General features: G+C 36.2%; 1 protein-coding gene across 7 annotated transcripts in view; it reads right to left on the bottom strand.

Annotated features, from left to right (window-relative positions):
* The window catches only part of PWWP3B (PWWP domain containing 3B), a 28713-nt gene extending 5494 nt beyond the window's left edge, over nt 1-23219 (bottom strand). Inside the window, exons 1-4 of one of the 7 annotated variants that reach the window (XR_012429971.1) lie at nt 23100-23219; nt 22921-22991; nt 20406-20537; nt 14442-14614 (exon numbers count right to left, since the gene is read on the bottom strand). The gene's annotated coding sequence lies outside the window, so the exon portion shown is untranslated. Of the gene's footprint in view, nt 1-1641; nt 1691-14193; nt 14615-20405; nt 20538-22920; nt 22992-23099 lie in introns of those variants that run through there. The other 6 variants (XM_005594278.4, XM_005594279.4, XM_015444297.3 and 3 more) reach the window with 6 other exon arrangements.
* Between the last annotated feature and the right edge of the window lie 328 nt (nt 23220-23547).

The following is a 23547-nucleotide window of genomic DNA, read 5'->3' as shown; positions in this document are numbered from 1 at the left end:
AGGACTACATCCAGTTAGCCAGGAGTCTTCTCAGGCTTCTAGAATTTTCTATGTTAAATTTAAGGTTTTGTTGTGTGGGATTCTAACCAGATCATAATGTCTTCAACTACAGTGTTTCTGATTATGAAAACATCCAGAAGCTTATTAAAAATTGAGAAGATGCAGAAAGATATATGCAAAATAAAGTACAACCCTAGACAAATAACTGCTAGGAATATTTTCTATATGTATTTCTAGAACATTTTTACACATAAAGATAAATGTATCTCATTTGAAAATTTGAAACCAGCCTCAGATCCCACTCAAGAGCATAGCTTGAACATCTTTCACCTCAAGATTTTCCACATAATTTGATATAAATTACTTTAAATGAGGTTTTCCCCCAAGCCTGTAGCATTTTATCTCAATATTTCCCTGAAGATTTAACAAACCCCAAATAAATATATATAAATAATTTTAAAGAGTAGAAAATGGTAAAGCCATCCCTATCTCTACAACTATACAAGTAATCCTGTTAAAACTTTCATAGATATGTTTTTCCTGATTTGGTTGTAGTAACATACATAGGTATACTAACATACATATTTTTTCTTAAGTGAGAACATATAGTATGTGCTATTATATAATTTTTTTCACCTTATACTGTTTCTCAGACATTTGCCAAATGCATAGTATTTCATTGTATAGATGTACCATGCCACATATTTTGAAAACTGTGTATAGAAATAAACCAAATCCTCTGTTTCTCACTCTTAAACTTAGATGATACAGAAAAATGGCTCTTCCTGACCACGCTGGTATCTGTGATCTGAAAGAATAAACTGCAGGGAGGACACATGCAGGACTGTAGTTGACACGGCAACTACACTACCCACTTGATCAGGTCCTGGAAAATTTCCACTATTGGCAGAAGATGGGGGGATATGGGAGCATGTCTTTGTGTGTCTATGTGTGTTTATGTACTTGAAACAAAATGGGTATGCTGCTTCAGCTTCATTTTTCTTTCATGATTATAAAAATAATCACTGAGTAATCTACTCTAAAGATGCTGAAATAGGTTAAAAAATAATATTGCAATGGTGACCTGGTCACACAGAAATGCTGTTAACATGAGAGATTATTTTCTTCCAGATTTTAAAAATCACATATATACATGCATATATTATGTGAAAGTATCTTCACTCAACTACATATTTGATCCCTTTTCCATGCTCATGAACATGTGACACATACAGTCTTTTTATGTATCAATCAACTTATAGGTGTATTTCCCCCCATGTTGTCAAATACTTCTAAGTTATTTTTCTGTGCAAATTAATAAATGCCTAAACATCCAAACAATAACGGAGTGTCTAACAATATAAACAGGGAATACCAACTCAATAAATTAGCAGGAAAAGTCATGCTGCACTGAAGCCTTAATTTAGAGGCTGTAATCTGATCACCCCTTCTCCCACTGTGGACTTGTAAAGCATTGGAAGATACAAAAATTCCAGAGGATTAACTCCTTGAAAATGCCAGCACTTCTCAAAACCACACACCTTTCCCACCACTGCAAGACTGCCACTCCTATTTTTCTCATCTTTACTCTAAGATCCTGAGAAGTCACTAGAAAATAAATAGCTTTAAGACAGCCATTACCTTGAAGCTTCTTGTCAGCTGCAGCCTGGTGAAATGCAGCTCCTCCCCCAAGACTGGCCAGGCACAGCTCCTTTCCTAGAGGCTCAGAGAAGGGTCCGCCCCCTGGCTCTATGAAGAACAGAAAGCCCCTCCCTGAATCAGGGGAGGGGGAATTGCCAAGAGAAACCGCTGAAGTGTTGAACTGCAGGAATGTTCCTTTTTAAAAAACTTTTGAGTGAAATGTCAACAAGTGTGCTTAATTTCTATTCAAACCCTTAGGGTGTGTGATTTCTTGAAGAAAAGAGGCAGCAAATCACTTTATCATATAATCAAAACCCAGGTACTAATATTCCTTACATATTTTTTTCTTGCCATCTCTGGCATCTTAACCTCATAGGTGAATTTTAAATCCAGCCGGTCAAGCTCCATTAAAATGGACCGCTAAGGATATTGATTTGGATTACACAAAAACTGTACATTATTTGAGGGAGACTTTATCTCTTTATAATTCTTTTTTTTATCTTTCTGTTTCCAGGACATGGTATGTCTCTACTTTTATTCAGTTCTTCTCTTAAACTCTTCAGGAAAGTTTCAGAGATCTCTTCACATATGTGATTATTTCTTGCTAGATGTTAAAATCATTGGCTTACCAGGAAAGCACTCATTTCATATGTCCTCATCAATAATCGACAATTCTGTTTCTTAAGTTTTGTTGTTTTTACTTGGGTGATTCAATGTGAGGGGAATTAATTTTTTTAGATTTATGTTTTTATTTACAGGTCTGAAATATATTTTGCACATTCTGTTCATCAAAATTCTATGTTAAATTTAAGTATAGATTTCTGATTTAACTCAGAAAGTCAATTTTAATTATCACTAGTGATAATTTGGGGAATAAAGCATTTTATTTGGCCTCTGTATCATATAATATGTAGTATTACTCATATATATATAATTACAATTTTAACATTTACCTTTATATAAGCATTAATATTAAAATAAAAATATCAATAAATCAATGAAAGCCATCTCTAGGCTGGTGTATTACTGGGGACTCTAATAATTAAGAGTATACAATGCTTTGTGCTATAAACAACCCTTAAATCTCAGAGGTTCAATCCCCCAAAAGTTTATTTTGCTGATGTCAAGGTTCAAGGCATCACGGGGCCAAATAGGGGCAAGTTTCTCTGTTCTAAGCAGTCATTAAGAGATCCAGTCTTCTTCCATCCTGTGGCTCTACCATCTACTTGGGTCCTAAAGACCTTCATTGCATTCTTTACATCTAGCTAACAGCCTAAACAAGAGGGAAGATGGAGAGCCATATGGAAGGTTTTAGTGGTCAGGTCTGGCAAACATCACTGCTAGTTAACAGTCCACTAACCAGAATTTAGGCATGGAGCCCTAACAGGCATAGAGGCTGGGGAATGTAATCTCCCGGTGACTCCAGGAGAAAAATGAGACAGAGGTTGACAAACATGTAGTGTTCTCTCTGCCATAGGAAATTTTCCCTTTCAATCTTTTATAGACTTCTGTTACTGGTTTAATGCTTTTTTTTTTTTTCAATCGTATATCATATTTGTAATGAATGAGACAGAAGCTTCTAGTTGCTCACCCAGTATCCACTCTTTGCATTCTTCCTCATTAGCAGAACACTAGTTGTATTGAAGGTGGCAGTTTAATCTCCTAAAATATTGTCTTTTCCAGACTCCCTCACTGCAAGCCATGGTCATGTGATGGAATTTCTTGCCAAAGAACGCAAGCAGAAATTTGCTGTGAAGATTCTAGAGACGGCATCTCTAAAGGGGGATAAATAGCCAGCTTGGGCATTTTTTTTCCACTTCCCCCCTTTCTCTTGCTTCCCAGAATTTGATCATGATAGAGAGAGTTCAGGCAGCCTTTCTAGACCACAAAGTGACTTCAGAAAAGGATGCAACTCACTAGGGACGTGTGACCCTAAACCACTCAATAATGGGATCACCTCATTCCAATCTCTTTAAGTTAGTGGAACATTAAACTTCTATCTTACGAAAGTCTCTCTGTTTTCCAGTCTTTTTTTCTAGTACGAGAACAAAATAGTTGATCTTACAAAAATTACAATGAAAAGGCTGGGCACGGTGGCTCATGCCTGTAATCCCAGCACTTTGGGAGGCTGAGACGGGCGGATCACGAGGTCAGGAGATGGAGACCATTCTGGCTAAGACGGTGAAACCCCATCTCTACTAAAAATACAAAAAAAAAAAAAAAAAAAATTAGTCGAGCGTGGTGGCGGGCGCCTGTAGTCCCAGCTACTCGGGAGGCTGAGGCAGGAGAATGGCGTGAACCTGGGAGGTGGAGCTTGCAGTGAGCCGAGATCAGGCCACTGCACTCCAGCATGGGCGACACAGCGAGACTCTGTCTCAAAAAAAAAAAAAAAAAAAAAAATACAATGAAAATAATATAATTCTTATTATACAATTAATTCTTTCAATGCTTTTGAGGTATTAATATATAATCTAAAGAGGATTATCAGGTCAATATATATATGGCTTTATTTAAATGATGAAATTTATTTTACTATATATTTTATAATGTAAAATTTTTCATTCTGTCTTCATTTCACATGTTTGGAAAAAAACAACTGCATACAGACTATGATAATTATGTTAAAATTTTTTTTTGCTTTATTTTGGATATTTTCTAGATTGCACATAATTCAGGAAATGCTATACTATGGCACCATTTTCAAAATGAAATGCAAAGGAAAAGATTAATTCCATGAATAATATTTTCTATTTCACCAATTTGTAGAAGGAGGTGGAGAAAAATGATAACCAATAATAGCAAATGCTAATATTGTACTATTAATATTTTTATGATAAAGATAGATATCATTACAGATATAATGATATCTAATACCTAACAAGTTTTCTATATGCCAGGCAATGTTCTCAAGCACTCGATATATGATCTTATTTAATAATTAGATGGTTATTTCCTGGAAGAGAGGGCCATAACGAACTCACTCTGTATAACAACATTAGTATTATTATTAATAATGACAACAATGATAAAAGCCAAAAGTGTTTTCTTACCGTGGGGAATATATAAGGGGTGGGTCACCTAGGGTGTGTTTATAATACCTTATGATTTCATTTTTATGACATTTTCAAAAAGACAAAAGTATAGCTGTGGTGAAAAGATCAGTGTTGCCAGGTGTTACAGGTGGGGAAGGGTGTGGCTATAAAAGGACAGGCCAAGGAAGTTGTGAGGGTGATGAAACTTTTTTGACTGTGGTGGTGGTTATATGAATCTTTATAAATGTTAAAATCCAGAGAACTGTATACAAAAAATGGTCAAGTATAGTGTATCATACTTTAAAGTATAATTTTAATGTATAGCAATTCAAATAATAAAAATTTAAATGAAAAACTGTAGTAATAACCATTATATAAAAAGCAAGTCTTTGCAAGTATGCCTTAGAAAGCATCTGCTTCTTCCTAAAGCATACTTAGTAACAAAAAATCCCCAAATAACACCCATACACATATTTTTTTCAAAAGCACCAATTGCACTTCCACTTAGGATATAAAAAGATGTAAGAGAAAGTCATTCATAACTTAATAATGATAAATGTCTAGACAACCTACAAAATCATAACTTTCCTTGAGCCTATCAGGGAACTGAGTTAAAGTGAATTCCAAAGGGTGACCAGCCCCTTTAAAGAAAGACAAAACATATGAACCTTTGTCCAAGCATGGAGACAGAAGTGACTGTCATACAAGCTGAAATTTTAATGAACTTTTAAAAGTAAAGCAATGGTTAGCTTTGTCAGTTTGGAATATCTGGAACCCCAGACACTTACACACTTACTACCAAGTTCTTTTTCACAGTCTTTAACCAGAAGCTCAGAAAAATTACTCGGGACAAAGGAGGAGACCTAAAAGAGTCCACGTCACTGGTTCTGGTATGCAGAAGGTAATCAGCTGTTGCTGGGGGACAGACATACAATCCCACAAAACCCTTCTGTCATGAGAAGCAAAGACACTAGAGGAGAAGCAGCAAACCCTCTCCTGAACCCAGGCAAAAATCTCTTGCTTCTGGTGGAGGGGTAGAAGCAAAACTTACTTGCCTGGGAGGGAGAGATAGGAAACCCCCTAATTTCCAGGACAAAGGCAGAGATCCATTGCTGCTCCGGGAGAAGTAGAAGGGAAAAACCCCTGCCCTGGAGGAAACCCTCTGTAACCCAGTTCTTACATGAATGAAAAGCAGTGTTCACCTATTGCTGAGAAAGAGGCAAGAAGATATATCTGACCAAAGACCAACCACATATACAAATCAGAGGTTAGCTGCCATGGGGAGAGGAAAGAATGCTGAGAAAGGCTTACCCTAAAGGTCCATGTTCATAGAGCCCCGCTAAGACTGTAGCTAGACAGGACAACAGACAGTAGTTCTACCTTACCATGAGCCTAGCACCTGATAATAACGGCAGTGAGCTGCTGTCATGTGAATAAGAGTAAGAAGAGAGATCCTCCGCTGGTGGCACAAGTATGAAGAGACTACTGAAAATTTAGAGTGGAGAATCATTGAAAAAAATCCTGTAGCACTCCAGGCTCCAACTGAAGCACAAATAATATAAGTTATGCAAGCCAGATGACAATTGAGTGAGGAAAGGAGGAAAAACTCTCCAACATATTTTATAATACCAGCATTAACCTGATACCCAAACTAGAAAATAACAAATAAAGAAAACTTCAGATCAATATCTCTCATAAACATAGACACAGAAGTCCTTAACGAAATGCTATTAATCAAAGCTGATGATAAAGAAAAAGAATAATACATTATGACCAAATGGAGTTTATCCTGGGAACGTATGGATGGTTCAACATTTGCAAATCAATCAATCAATATTATTCACCATATCAACAGATTCAAATGGAGAAAAAAAATCTCAATTTTTACAGAAAAAGCATGAACAACATTCTACAAATAATGATAAAAGACATTTAGCATAGTAAGAGTTTAATGGATCTTCCTCAACCTGATTAAAGGCATCTACAAAAAAATAAATAAATAAAATAAAAAACCTATGATTAACATATAGTGAAACACAGAATGCTTTTTCCCTAAAATCAGAAACAAAGCAAGGATGTTTGCTTCCACTGCTTTTATTCAGCATTACATTGGTGATCCTAGCCAATACAATAAGGCCTGAAAAATAAATAAATTGCATATGGATTGGAAGGGAAGAAGTAAAATTGCATTTACAGACAAGATGATCTATGTAGAAAATCCCAATAGATATACCAAAAAAAAAGCTACGAAACTATGAAACCTAATAAATAAGTTTAGCAATAATGCCAGACATAAAGTCAATATAAAATAATTTATTTTATTTCTATACAATACAATTTGGAATTTCAAGTTTTAAAAAGTACCATTTGTAATATCATCAAAAACTGGGAAATACTAAGGGAGGATAACTATGTACAAGATTTGTATGCTGAAGACTTCAACACACTGATGACATAAATTAAATAAGACCTAAATAAATAGAAAAATATACCACGTTCTTTGACAGAATAATTGAAATACTGATTTTTAGGATGTTGTATCTCCCCAACATTCCTGTAGAATTATTGCAATCTCAATAAAAATCCCAGTAGGTTTTTCATAGAAATTGAGAAGTGAACTCCAAAATGTATGTGGAAAAAGCAAAGGAACCACAACAGCCAGACAAATTTTGAGAAAAAAATACAAAAGTTAGAAGATTCATACTACCTGATTTCAAGACTATGGTAATTAAGAGAGTTTGTTATTGACATAGGACTGACCTATAGATCAATAGAATCCAAACAGGCCATCAAATATGACCAACAGATTTTGGACAAAGGTAATTAAATGAAGAAATGGTAGTCTTTTCAACAAATGGTACTGGAACAACTGGACATCATATGCCAAAATATTCTTCTTTTCCCTTCAGCTAAGAAGATATACAAAATTACTCAAAATGGGTTAGTGACCTGAATATAAAATCAAAAATTATAACTTGTAAAAAAAGTAGAAAATCTTTGACATTTTGGTCTAGGCAAAGATTTATTAGGATTTAAAAAGCATGGACCATAAAAAATTAATAAATTGAACTTGAAAACAACTTCTTTTCAAAAAATAAAATGAAAAGGAAACCCAGAGTGGGAGACAATACTTGCAAAACACCTATGTAATGAAAGACTTTTATCCAGAATATATAAAGAACTCTCAAAATTCAAAAATAAGATTATTATTGAATAACCAAATAAAAATAGACAATTTAAATAGACACGTCATCAGAAAAGACATATGAATGGCAAGTGAACACATGAATATATGCTCAACACCATTAGTAATTGAGGATATGCAAGTAAAACCACAATGAGACACCACTAACACCTTTATAAGAATAACTAATATTAAAAATAAAATAAAATCCTGACAGTATGGACTTCTAGCAATGATGTGTAGCAACTGGAACTCTCATACACTGCTGGTGGAAATGTAAAATGTCACAGTTACTTTAGAAAACAATTTGACAATTTCTAATGTAGTTAAGCACACACCTATAATAAAAACAAGAAATCCCACTCCTAAGTATTTACTCAAGAGACATGAAAACTTGTGTACACACAAAGACCTATTGTAGAATGTTTAACAACTTTAATCATAATTGCCAAAAACTACAAATCTACTGGTGAGTGGATACTCAAATTGCAGAACATCCATATGATAGAATACCTCTCAGCTACATTAAGAAATAAACTACTGATATATGCAACAACATTGCTGAATATTTTAAAAATATGCTAAGTCAAAGAAGCCAGATGTAAAAGGCTATATACTTTATGGTTCCGTTTGTATGACATTCTGGAAAACTAAAAACTATAGGGACAGAAATCAAATCAGTGGTTGTCAGGAACTGACAGAGATAGGGATTGACTACAATGGGGCAGGAGGGAACATTTTGGAGTAAAGGAAAGGTTATACAGATTGTCTGTATTGGTAGTTACATGATGGTATATGTTTCTCAAAGCTCATCAAACCGTACATCTAAAAGAGTGACTTTAACTCTATGTAAACTATACCTCTTTAAACCCGAGTCTTAAAAAGTCATCCAATCAGAATATGACAATATAAGACATTTGTATTTTTCTGTGAGAGTAATCTGGATACATACAGGGATTTTGATTTGTACTTTGAATCAATGATTGCCAAAGAAGACTGTGGGTTCCACAAGATATGTGTAAAAATACCCTCTGTAGTGCAGAAATAATATGTTAAAAATGTAAATTATTTTGATCTATTTTATTAATTTTTATTAACTTCTATTTCTGAATTGCTTTAAAGCATGGGGGGCATCTACAACATGTGACTTTTGATGCAGTTATATAACTTTTTAAAAATACATGTCTTCACTAATTATCTCTTTCATTGAGAGTTAGTTAGCACAGGACATATGTCAAGAAACCAGATGACATCAGCATTATACAGTACATGAAATTTATCCCCACTGGCAGAGCCTCTAACCACACTGAAGTTCTCACATGCCACTAAACCATATGAGTGGAAAGAGAGGAAGGAAGGAAGGAAGGAAATAGGGAGGAAGAAAGAAGTAGAAAACAAAATGCTACAATCTGGAGATAATGATCTAGTTAAGAATATGTACCCAGTTAAAAGCAGAAGCTGAGTAACATATGACAGGGAAACAGAGTGGTTATAGAATAAATAAAAGTCATTATTTTAGTGCATAAGGCCCATACAACAAGCATAAACAGTCCAGTTAGAACACTCCCAAAGACAATGAGGAGGCCACGGACATTGGTAAAGCAAGGAATCTTAGACATTTCATAGATAATCAAAATATTCAATGACCTCCCCAAGGCAGAAGCACAGACAAGTAACAACTGAATCTCACTGTAAAAAAAGAGTTCAATCTTATTAATGTCAACTGGCTGAATATCAGCCCACCTGAAGAGGAAGAACATCAGGAAAACCTTAGTAATAATGAGCATCCCAAGTTTAGAAAATGGTAAGCCAGATATAGTGATTCACTGCCAGGGTGAAAGAGACTCCATAATCCCTGGTAAAATGTATATGAATAAAAAGAAAAATTACCAGCTAGTGACTTAGAGGGATAAAGGGATAAACCTGCCACACTGGAGATTTTATACTTCCCAGGTAATGTGTAGATATTCCCAGGCAAAACTTACACACGCCAATAAATAAAACTATTAGGAGTCAAGACAGGATGATGGAAAGGGAAACATTTTTTAAAGGAATAAAATGGAAACAAGTTTGATGAGGGCCTCACAATCCCATCATTACAGTGCATAGACAAACAAAGCTCTACTGCACGCTGCATATTCCAGTAAACAGACTAAACTGCAGTGTTCTTCCTGGCATAAACAAGCAAGAAGGAAAATCCATCTGGGGTTTGCCCTGGGGAATTTAAAGTAAAAAGGAGTCCTCTCTTAACTCCACCATTCTCTGAGATACCCATAGAAAAAGAGCCAGGACAGGACAAAAATTATTCCTGCCACTGAGAGATGAAGCCAGCTGGACTTCCTGGTTCAAGTGGGGACTTGGATAACTTTTCTGTCTAGCTAGAGCACTGTAAACGCACCAATCAATGCTCTGTGTCTAGCTAGAGGATTGTAAATGCACCAATCAGCACTCTATAAAAATGCACCAATCAGCGCTCTGTGTCTAGCTAAAGGATTGTAAATGCACCAATCAGCACTCTGTAAAAATGCACCAATCAGCACTCTGTGTCTAGTTAAAGGATTATAAACACACCAATCAGCACTCTGTAAAATGGACCAATCAGCAGGACATGGGCGGGGACAAATAAGGGAATAAAAGCTGGCCACCCCAGCCAGCAGCGGCAACCTGCTCAGGTCCCCTTCCATGCTGTGGAAGCTTTGTTCTTTCACTCTTCACAATAAATCGCTGCTGCTCACTCTTTGGGTCCATGCCACCTTTAAGAGCTGTAACACTCACCAGGAAGGTCCGCAGCTTCATTCTTGAAGTCAGTGAGACCAAGAACCCATCAGAAGGAACCAACTCTGGACACACCACCACTCTAAATAAAGGTACTTATCAGTTCTTTAGTAAGGAGATATGAGACACTGTTAAAGATTCAGTGTCTAAACCTCAGAGTTCCTCAGGCAAGTATTATGGCAAAGTTCTTACGTATTACAAATTCACAAACAGATATAGAGACATGGGTTTAGGACCGAGTTCTGACTTTACTAGCAGACTGGAGGGACAACTAGTGCTACCAAATATCAAAATATTTTAGAATAATTTTTTAAAGTTCAATGACAATTTAAGTGTGAAGCAAGAGGTAGATATGGACATATAAAAAAAGGGGACAAGAAAAAAGTTTCAAATAAACCATAGATCTGAATTATTATCTGGATACAGGTTAGAAATCAATCAGTGAACTTTCAATCATCTAACAAAAATTCTTACGTCACTAGTCTGTGTTTGTCTGGTTTAACCAGAAAAGCAGTGGTTTTAGAGGCCTCTATTGCCTTAGGGCTACTAAATAGTTTTCTTCTTCTGTGGCTTGTTCATGCCTCCCTGAAAACTGACAAGGAAGCTTGAATAAGTAATTTCAAATAGGCAATACTAGAGGGTATACATTTAAAGGAAAGGCAAAGAAAAAAGAATAAGCAAATGGATTTCTTCTCTCAAAGGAGTAGGAAGATGGACAATGGAAATGGAGAAGACAAAAGATGAATAAATACTGGGCACAAGACAAATAAACATATTGTGGTTGGGGGAAAATATTTAAAAATCTAAGAAAAGAAGAGTAGTTCTATAATGCCCCAGCTTGTAGCCCTTATTATAGTTATTACATCTAAGGAATGGATGTATGTGTGTATGAGAGGGTGGTGGGAGATGTCCAGGGAAAGCTGGGGAATATGTTGGGGACACTATTCCTATTAATGAATATTTTTGTACTTTGGAGACTCTTAAGGCTTACTCTAGAGGAATCCTCTTTTGACTCTTCTAAGCTAACAGTGCTGCCCTGTATACCCAATGCAGCCAGACACAGATACTGGGGGTCTGCGCCCCCTGGACTAATCCAGACAACAACGACCTTATTAAGAGAATAAGCTTAGAAGTCAGAGACTCAGAATGGTTGCCATGGCCACCCATTGGAAAGGATTGTTTTTAAGGATTTCTTGAGAGTCAGGCAGATGGCTGGGACATCCAAGTCTTCCATAATTAGACATCATTATGACTGGTTGCATACTTTTCCTACAGGAGTTTAGCATATATAATTCTTTCCCAACATTAGAATCTGTAGTTTTTAATTTAAAATGTTATGGCTACTGAGCCAGAGTGAAATCAGTTGTATCCCACATTCTCAACTTAGAATGTTTTTACCATGAAATGCTTTGTGAAATTGGAAGAGCCTTACCCACTGTCACATAGATAGTAGTGTGTCTGGCACTGAGATTCAGCTATCTTAATTCTTACTCCAACTGCTTGTCTGACAGGGCCCTTACCCTGCTTGGCACTTTTGTGGTTCCATTGTTTTTCTGAGGCTCACCTGGCATCACACGCAGATTTCCCATGACAAGTGCATCTCTGATAAAGGCAGGCAGAGAATCAAACCAATGGAATGGAAAAGGTGTAAATAAATTTCCCTGCCTAAACTTTAACAGGTATGTCATTCCAAAACACAGGAATGAGGTGAAATCTCATCTGTGATGTAGATGCCATCTATTTTTACTTCATGTTCTTATAATATGAAATGCTCTCTTTGTCAGTTATGTTATTTGGCTCATGCTAAGATAATATCATTCAGGAAAATTACAAGGTGGAAAAAGGAGAGAAGGGAAAGGACAATTGACTTGTTTCTACTATGGGGCAGATTATGTAGCAGCATTTTTTAAGATTTCTGTTTAAGTCCTCACATCAGTTCTTGAGTGAGGCTTTTCTTCTAGACATATACAATTTTTTAAGTGGAATTTGAATCACACTCTACGTGCTGTCTCACAGTCTGATAATAAAATACATTTCATTGTTTTGTTTGCTCACTTCATAAAGATAGTTGTCTGGAGAAAATTTAGGATATCTTGCAAGCGCCATCTTGTGATGAGAAACAGAACTGTTACTACAACATCCTTGTGGGAGAACGGTGGGAACTACATCCTGCCAGCAAGCAGCTTTCTCAGGCTTCTAGAATATACCATGCTCAAATTTAGTTTTGTTATGCATTACATAAAAAACGGAATCCGAATCTCTTCACCTACAATGGTCGGATTGTAGAAATATAATTGCATGGTTACTGAAAATGGAAAATATGAGTAAGATATATAAAAAGAAAGTATAATTCTGGAAAGATATTATTTCCTGTATATCTTTCCATATTTTTTCTTTACATAAACATGAATGCATATGATTTCAAATCAGCTTTTTGTCCTGCTTAAGCTCATGGTTTAAACATTGTTGCATACTAATAAGTATTTTCAATGTGATTTTTTTAGTGAATCACTTCAAATGCAATTTTCCCCCAACTTTGCAACATTTTACCTCAATCTTTTTTCCGATTTTGTTTTAAAAAAAAGACTAAATATGTATTAAGAATTTTTTTTTAAATAGTGATAGTAAAGCCTGCCCTATCTCTTCAACTGAACAAATAATTCCATTAGCAGGCTGGTTTATATTTTTTCTGATTTGGTTACACATATATTAATGTAGTCTTTTATGTTTAAATGACATAATATGGTGCTTACCATTCTGCAGTTTGATCTTTTTACTTCTCAGACATCTTTTCAAGTCACTACAAGTTCATACTTTCATTTGTCAGCTATATAACATACCATTGTATGGATGCACCATAGTACATAATACTTTTAAAACTGTTCATAGAAATAAACCAAATCCTATCCGTTTCTCACTCTTAAACTTAGATGATATAGAAAAGTGGCTCTTGCTGACCATGGCTGTACCTGTGGACTGAAAGGACGGGCTGCAGGGAGGACACATGCAGGGCTGTAGTTGACACAGCAACCAGGCTACCCACTTGATCAGGTCCAGGAAAAATTCCACTATTGGCAAAAGACAAGGGAGTATGGGAGCGTGTCTGCGGTGTCTATGTGTGTCCACGCATTTGAAACAAAATGGGTAAACTCTTTTGGCTTTATTTTGCTCTTATTATAAAAACGAGCACGAATAAAAACAAATCTAAAAATGCTGAAACTAGTGAAAAATAGATTTTAAAAAAACTTCCATAATCTGAACACTCAGAGATGAACACTCAGAGATGCTGACTTTAACTCGGGAGTTTAGTTCCCTTCCTAAGGAAAACTAATACACATCTTTACAAGTGTTATCACTCGACGGCATATCTGAAACCCTTTCCATGTTCACGTACATTTATATTTGTGTCCCTATATGTCATTCTCTTTGTGTGTTTACATTTTTCTATCATTTTTTTTTTTGCGTAGAATAATGCGTTTAAGTCAAAATATAATAAAATCTGTAACAAAGGTAGAAATATGTAATGCCACGTAAAAAATTAACAGGAACAGCACGTCTTACCGAAGTCTTAATTTAGAAGCTGTAATCTGATCGCCCACTCCCACACGGAGGACTTTAAAAATATCGGGCGAAACAAAAATTCCAGAGGATTAATTCCGTTCCAATAACAGCAGTTCAAACAAAACCATATTCCATTCCCACCTCTGTCAGGCAACAATCTCTATTTCTTTTTTTTCTTCTTTCTTTTACTTTAACACCAAGGCCCGAAGAAATTCCCAGAAAATAACTGGCTTTGAGACAGCCATTACCTTGAAGCTTCTTGTCAGCTGCAGCCTCTTGAAATGCTGCCCCTCCCCCAATACCGGCCGGGTACAGCTCCCTTCGGAGCGGCTCCGACGAGGCTCCGCCCCCTCCAGTGATGGGAATAGCAGGGGGCCTTTCCCTCAAAGGGTGGAGAATCACCAAGTTAAACTGAAATTCCCTTAAAGCGAAAAGATTATCATTTTTAAAGCAATTGAAAGCGGAATGGCAACATGTGTCTGTGTAATTTACATTCAAACTACAAGAGTGGGTGATTTTCTGCGGTAAAAAAAAGGTAGAAATGCCTTTATCATAAAGACTCAGTAAAGAACATCTTTTACATATTTTTCTTGCCTATTTTGGCAACTTATTTCTAAAAACGATTTCAAGATCCAACTGGTCAAGCTCTATTAAAAAACCCCTCTACATTCTTATTTGTACTGCAATGAATTAATACATTATTTTGGGGATAAACAATTCCCTGAAATTTTAATTCTCCTGGCCCTGGCTCATGATGTATGTCTCCCTTTTTATTCAGGTCTTCTCATTCATCTTTCAGAAAGTTTCATCGTTTTTTCAACTAAAGTCATTTCTAAATATAAAACATCAACAAAGATCCTTAAAGAGATATGTATGTATCTGAATATCCTGAAATTGGAGACAAAAAAATTCTTATTGGTAAAAACACAATAAGCCAAATTTGAAAATATAGAACAAACTTGAAAAAAACTGTTTTCAATGCAAAAATATTGCTAAAGTAGCTCTTACATATTAATAAGAAATAAATTAGAGTAAAAATGGGCAAAAGACATAAATAGACCATTCACAATGTTCTGAGATAATAATTTTTCCCCACTCCTAATATTTACTTCCTTCAGAGCAAGCTCATATGGTGCCACCACAGGAATCTCTGTCCTTTCCTGTACAGCTACAAACCTCTAGGTTATTTGGGTAGGTTTGCTTAAATTTGGAGTTCTGTTATCATGCCTGTAATCCCAGCACTTTGGAAGACCTAGGTGGCAGATTATTTAAGGCCAGCAGTTCGAGACCAGCCTTGCCAACATGGTGAAACCCCAACTCTACTAAAAATACAAAAATTAGCCAGGCGTGGTGGTGGGTGCCTGTAATCCCAGCTAATCAGAGGGCTGAGGTGGGAGAAAGACTTGAACCCAGGAGGCGGAGGTTGCAGTGAGCTGAGATCGTGCCACTGCACTATAGCCTGTGCAACAGAATGAGACTCCATCTCAAATAAAATAAAATAAAATAAAGTAATAATTAATACATAAGCCCATTTGATTCTCACAATAATCAATACCCTGCAACTTCCTCTTCCCCTTGTACTAATGTTGACATTTTGGCTTCCATCTGCAACTCCGTTTGTTTTATATCTGTCTATCCAGTTTGTTCAGTGGAGAAAGGGAGGTGCTATATATCGGGACTCCTCAAAACCCAAATATTCAAAATAAAGATGAAAACTAATACATAAAAGATATTCACCTTCCCTAATAATCAAAGAGATGCAAATAGAAAACAGCAATAAGATGGCATTTTTCTACCTAAATTGACTGACAAAGAAGCAAATAAATGATACAACTAATAGAGATCCAGGAAACAAGGAAATGGGCACTCTTGCTAATGACCATGGTCACAAAACTAGGAAGAGGGTGAGACAAAATCAGAGCCAAAGTCTAACTCCAAAACAGGAGGTATGCCCTCTCTCCACCATTATTCACTCCCTCCTGGGCTTGGAATCCTGTCTCTTTGGTAGAACCAAAGATGATGTCACTCACTTTCGAACTGTGAGGAAATTGGTGAATATAACTCCAGCGTGGTCGGGTGCGGGGGCTCACGCCTGTAACCCCAGCACTTTGGGAGGCCGACGGGGCAGATCACGAGGTTTGGAGACCGAGACCACGATGAAACCCCGTCTCTACTAAAAATACAAAAAATTAGCCAGGCACGGTGGAGGGTGCCTGTAGTCCCAGCTACTCAGGAGGCTGAGGCAGGAGAATGGCATGAACCCGGGAGGCCGAGTTTGCAGTGAGCCAAGGTCGCGCCACTGCACTCCAGCCTGGGTGACAGAGCGAGACTCTGTCTCAAATAAATAAATAAATTAATTAATAAAAGAAATAACCCCAGCGTGAGTATTGCTTAGTCTCACGTCTCTGTGAACATATTGGTGAACTACAACCATCTTCAGCAACTACCATACTTACTATCCTTGACCTCTTTCTATCTCTTACATCCATCTACATTCCCACACAAATTAAAATGTATTTTCATGTACTATGCTTTTTTTCTTTTCTTTTCTTTCTTTTTTTTTTTTTTTTTGACAGTCTTGCTCTTTCACTCAGGCTGTGGTGCAGTGGCACAATCTCGGCTCACTCTGCCTCCTGGGTTCAAGTGAGTCTCCTGCCTCAGCCTCCTGAGTAGCTGAGATTACAGGCATGTGCCACCACACCCAGCTAATTTTTGTACTTTTAGTAGAGATGGGGTTTTGCCATGTTGGCCAGGCCAGTCTCAAACTCTTGACTTCAGGTGATCTGTCTGCCTCAGCCTCCCAAAATGCTAGGATTACAAGGTGTGAGCCACCACTCCTGGCCTGCACTATGCTTTTGCACTGACCGTATCTGCATGATAGCATTCACTTGGCCTTAGATCAGTTATGAGAAGTATCTTATGTGTTATAGGGCCTGGCAGCAACTTCCCTTTCAGATACGGTGATTCCTGGATAGGGGTTGAAAATCATTTGTTATACAGAGAAGTGCCATTTTCATTCTACCCTCATTAACAATTGGCAATTCCTTGCTCCTGTGCTTTGCGGTTTGCAGCTGCCAATTCAGTATGGGAAAGTTGCATTTTTATCCTCTTTTGCTGGGCTTTTTTATTCGCAACATACTCACAAAATTAAGCTTTAAATTTAGACTTTTATTGCCTTTAACGTTCAGGTGTTATTTCCCAGGAAGCATTAAAACCTACACATTGCTAATGGATAATGATTCTGAGGTTTAGGTCTCTTAAGATAATGTTATAAAAAATCATAAAACTAGGTAAAGTTGGTGAGGCCCTCATAGCCCCATTTATTATCACAGTGAGTGGGTAAACACATCTCCTGCCACATTCTCGCTATTTAGGTTAGAGACACAGAGCTGCATTTGACACATCTCTTCCTGTAATGATGAAATGGAAAAAAAGAAAACTGTCTGCGTTGGGGACTCTAAAGAAAGAAGCCATCATTCTTTCAGAGACTCATAACAGAAGGGTCAGCCTGGGTCAAAATTTTCCTGGTAACCAAATTTAAAATGACACAGAGTTCTTTGGTCAGATACGGATTTCTGTTGGCAGGACCCAGTGTTTAGCTTTTAAGAGTTTATCACCAAGGCATTATGACAGGGTTATGTTTCTTAAGTTTTCAGACAGCCAGCCAAAAAATCAGACAGTGCGGGTTTGAAACCTTTATTAGCTCAGTGGAGAGAAAACTTTCCAATCCTTGACAACAATGCTAGGTTGTCATCTCCCATATCCTAAATAGCATAGTCAGCAAGGATGCATGGGTCACCTGTATCTCTATATTAACCTAGATTGTCCAAATATTAAATATTAAGCCATTAATATATTTAAAAATATAATAATAAAAAGAGTTTTAGCTACCTACTTGTCTAGAAAAGCCGTTTTTTGTTTGTTTTTGTTTCTGTTTTTGTTTTTTAAGAAGGCTCATTCTATTGCTCTGGGGATAGTAAACGTTTCTGGTCTGTTGTAGCCTCTTTTATCCCCCTGAACCTTCACAAAGTAGCTTGAATAAAGTATTTTCAATGGGTGATAATTGGATTGCATTAAAACATGGCAAAGAAGAAAAGAGATCACATAAAAAATTTACTTTCGTAAGTAGGACGAAGGTAGACGATCAGAATATAGACAAGATACAAGTCAGAAGAATGAATAATGGGTATCAGATAGGTGGTTTTAGATATGTGGAATATATTTGGGGGGGTACAAAAAAGAGAAGTATAACACAAACGCAATATCCCATCGTTATTTTCTCTGTTGTGTAATAAAAAGGGAATTGTGTGGGAAGAGCTTTGGCGGTATCAGGGCCATTGTTTTTGTTCTTGGATAATTTGACCTTTTGTAACCCTCTGAGTTATCATAAGTGAATGCTGGGTTCTAATCTTTTCTAAGCTGCCACTACTGCCCTGTCTATCCAAGGTAACCAAAGGAGAGCTCACGGACACAATGAGGCTCAGCATCAACAATCTCACTGAGAGCACAACGTTACGAGGCACAGATTTGTGACGGTTGCTGGGAAAGAATTAAGTTTGTCAAACCACTACAAAATATTAAGAGAATATAGTCATGTGGTGCATAGTGACATTTCAGTCAATAACAAACTGCATATATGACGATGTTCCTGTAAGATTATACTAAAGCTGCAAAATTCCCGTTGCCTAGTGATGTCGGTCACAGCCATCGTAACACTGAAGCACAACTCATGACTCACCTGTTTGTGGTGATGCTGGTGTAAACAACCTACTACACTGATAGTGGCATAAAAGTATAGCACATACAATTATATGATGTACCTAATACTTGATAATGATAATAAATGACTGCTATTGGTTTATGTACTTCCTATACTATACTTTTTAATCTTATTTTAGTATATACCTTCTACTTAGAAAAAAAAGTGTTAACTATCAAATAGCCAAAGAGCAGGTCTTTCAGGGGGTATTCCAGAAAAGGGCATTGTTATTCTAGGAGACAACATCACCATGAGTGTTACTGTCCCTGAAGACCTTCCAGTGGGACGAGATGTGTAAATGGAAGACAGTGTTGTTGATGATCTTGACCCTGCGTAGGCCTAGGCTAATGTGTGTGTTGGTGTTTAACAAAAAAAAGTTTGAAAACAAAAAAAAATAAAAAATTTTCAAAAATAGAAAATAAGCTTATAGAACAAGGATATAAAGAAATAAGTTATTTTATTTTTTTTTTTACTGCTGTACAATGTGTTAGTGTTTTAAGGTATTATTACAAAAGTGTTAAAAGATTTAAAAATTTAAGCATTTATAAAGTAAAATGTTACCATAAGCTAAGGTTAATTTATCATTAAAGAAAGAAAATTTGTTTTAATAAATTTACTGTAGCCTAAGTGTTCAAGTCTACAGTAGTGTACATAATGTTCTAGGCCTTCACTTTCACTCACCACTCACTCACTGACTCACCCAAAGTAACTTCCAGTCCTGCAAGCTCCATTCATGGTAATTCCCCTATACAGGTATGCTGTTTTTTGTCTTTTATGTCATATTTTTACTGTAACTTTTCTATATTTAGATACGTTTGGATATACAAATACTATTGTGTTGCAACTGCCTACAGTATTCAGTACAGTAACATGGTACACAGGGTTGTGGTATAGAAACAATAGGCTATACCATGTAGCCTAAGTGTGTAGTAGGCTATACCATCTAAGTTCATGCAAGTACACTCTGTAATGTTCTCAGATAAAATCGCCTGTTGAAGCATTTCTCAGAATATGTCCCTGTCATTAAGCCATGCATGACTGTACAGGTGATTCAAGAAGGTCGTGAGACCTTAAGCAGGTTCTAAGAAACCTTTAAAACTATGTTATCTAGTTTATGGTATGACAACCTAACATAGTTGTCAAGGACTACAGAGTCAGTCCTCAGGGAGACACCTGAATAGCCTCTTGCATGATTTCTTCATAGTGGTATAATATATAAGATTCTTTCCGAAAACTAGAAGTTATGACTTTTAATTACAAACATGATAGCTGTAGAACAGGAAACAAAATGAAGTATACCCCAAATTCTCAACCTATCATGATCCTTACATGAAATGTGGCTTTTAATTTAAAATGCTATGATGGCTGTAGAGCAGGAAGCAAAATACATTGTTCTCCAAGTTCTCAACATGTTTATACCGTGAAATGTTTTGTGAAATGGGAAGAGTCTTACCCACTGTCACGTGGATCCTGGTGGGTCTGGTCCTGTGGTCCAGCTGTCTTGAGTCTCACTCCAACTGCTTGTCCAGTAGGGTCTTTACCTGGCTCAGCACTTCTGTGGTTGAACTGTCCTTCTGGGGCTCGGCTGGCAGGGAATCAAACCAACGAAATGGAAAAGGTGTAAATAAATTTCCCTACCTAAACTCTAACAAGCATGTCATTCCAAAACACAGGAATGAGGCGAAATCTCATCTGCAATGTAGATGCCATCTGTTTTCCTTCATGTTATTACAATATGAAATGCTCTCTGGGTCAGTTATGTTATTTCATTCATGCTAAAATAATATCCTTCAGGAAAATTATGAGGTGGAGAAAAGAGAGAAGGGAAAGAACAATTGACTTGTTTCTACTATGGGCCAGACTCTATGTAGCAGCATTTTTTATGATTTCTGTGTGAATCTTTATGTCAGTTATTGGTGGGGATTTTTCTTCTAGATATTTACAATATTTTGAATGGAATTTCAATCACACTCTACATGCTGTCTCATAGTCGGCTAATACAAAACACATTTCACTGCTTTGTCCACTTCATAAAAATATTTGCCTGGACAAAGCTTAGGAAACCTGGCAAGCACCATCTTGTGACCAGAACTAGAACTGCAGACACTCAGGCTTCTAGAATTTTTCATTCTCAGTTGAAGAGTTCTGTGCATGTGTTATACAAAAGTGGGATCATAATGTTCTCATTTTAATATTTTTCATTATAATATATCTCATGCATATTGTATATATATTTCTACATCTTTTGGATTTCCAAAGAAGAAAGGAAATCTCCACAACAATGGTCAAAATGTAACGGTTTGCTCTGTATATGTCTAGATTTTTTTCTGTAGATACTTATCAATGTGGAAGCTTTTTGAAACTAGACCCTTTATTCCTCCAGTAATATATTTGAACATCTTTCCATATCAATAATTATTTTCCATATCATCTTTTTGTGAATTGCTTTACAAAATTCTTTCCACATTTCTAAAATTTTGTTTTTCTCTTGATGAAAATTATTCAGGCTTGCTCTTTTCAAAATGAAATTTTTAAAATGGGGAAATGTAACAGATAGAAGGTTAAAATATTCTATTAATTGGAGATATGTGTGGAGATACAAGAACACTTATATCTCCAATTAATAAAGTGGTATGTATATTTACAGATTTTTATTGCATACGCTGTACTAATGCATGCACATTTTGTTTTTGGTAAACAAATAGGAGTACATGATACAGGCCATTCTTCAATTTGCTTATTTTTAGAAACCACCTTGGACATTTATTCTAATCATTGCATTTAGAGTTAGCTCATTCCTTTTACAGCTGCGTAGTATTCAACATTATAGATATACTATACTATACTATACTATATGACTATATCACAATATGTTTAAAACATTTTATGAATTATTCCTCAGGAGTATAAAGATAAATATGTTCTGCTTGAATCAGAGTCTGGACTATAGCCTCAATAGTTGAATTGCAAGAAAAGCACAAGCAATCAGATAATGAGCCTTCTCAGACCCACAGAAAAATCCTACTGCAGCTAAAGACAATGGAATGTGTGTGTAGCTATTCGCTCAAGTGTCTGTAACAAAAGTGATTATTCCCTTTTCAGCTCCACTATCATTTCCAAAAGAATCTAAAAGTACATAAAAATCTAAAGATGAAAATACACATCATCAGTACTCAAACTGAGTTGTTCATGGCGTACATTTGAGTCTAATCCTTTTCATTTTTTTCCTCATCACATACATGTTTGAATATACTATTTGAAATGACATTTATTTAGCCACATATTTGAACACCTTTCCCTGTTTATATGAGTTTACACTATTTTGGGGAAAGTAGCTTTTCCCCCATGATTTTAAGTTCTCATCTCAGTTTCTATGCTGACATAGGAACTACATGCTAAGTAAAATGTGGAAGAAAGAAGTGGAAAATTTCCTCCTTTTTCCCCTAACATCCTTTTTTATCAGGCATCCTTTATTACTAAGTATATTGTTTGTTGTGTTTTATTATATTAAGGTATGTCTGTTATTGTTATGATCTTTTAGATTTTTTCTATTGCAGTACAAATAGGAATGTACAATTCTCTTGACAGATAAGTAGAAATACAGACAAAGATCATATTTTGCACATTATTTAAAAAGCTATTATATTAAGTTATTGTGTATCCCTTGACTAATAACCAAACTACTAATTCTCAGAGATACTCGAATTTGTACAGTTATTCATTACTTTTAATTACTAACATACTCCACCAAAACAGTAAGATTTGTTAGAAACACAATCAATACATTCAAAGTAATATAAAAAACCAACATACCCAACCAACAATTTAATTTTCCATTTAAGACTATTATAACCTTTTTCAAAATAAGGAAAATTAACCTCCCAAGTTTTGTTTCATCATTTATCTCAGCCACCACTGCCTTTTGATGGAAACATAAAATGCTCTATTAAAAAGTTAGCTTTTGCTACCTCTTTAAGAATATTTTTCCGCAGGTGTAATGTTGATTACCACCTCTCCGACTGTGGACTTTTAAGATAATCTGAAGGAACACAAAACACAGATATTAATTCCCTCACAGAAACAGGGACTCTCACAAAACGACACTCCTTTCCCGTTATTCCTAAGCAGCACTCTCTTCTTTTCTCACCTTTATTCCAAATCTTCGAGAACTCTCTGAAAATAACTAGCATTTACGACAGCCATTACCTCCAAGCTTCTCCACGGAAGCCTCCGAAGCCTGTGTGTAATGCAGCTCCTCCCCGAAGACAGGCTGGGCGCAGCTTGCTTCCAAGCTCCTAGAGGATGCTCCGCCCCCTCTCCGTGATGGGGAAAGCACGAGGTTCTTACTTCATTTAGGAGAAAAATGACCAACTTAAACCGAAATACAGTTAAAGGGAAGAAATGTTCCTCTTAAAGTACTTTAAAGTGTAATGGTAACCTATGTCTGTTCAATTTCCATTCAACCCCCTAGGATAGGTGTTTTCATGCGGAAAAAAAAGAAGCAGCAGCAAATCTTTTTTTCATACAATAAAGTTGTGGTTAAAATGTTCCTTACATGTATTTTTTTTCTGATCCTCTTTTGTACTTTATTTCTG

Source organism: Macaca fascicularis, chromosome X (assembly GCF_037993035.2).
Source record: "Macaca fascicularis isolate 582-1 chromosome X, T2T-MFA8v1.1".
NCBI classification, from domain to species: domain Eukaryota; kingdom Metazoa; phylum Chordata; class Mammalia; order Primates; family Cercopithecidae; genus Macaca; species Macaca fascicularis.
This window is presented reverse-complemented; position numbering and strand designations above follow the sequence as displayed.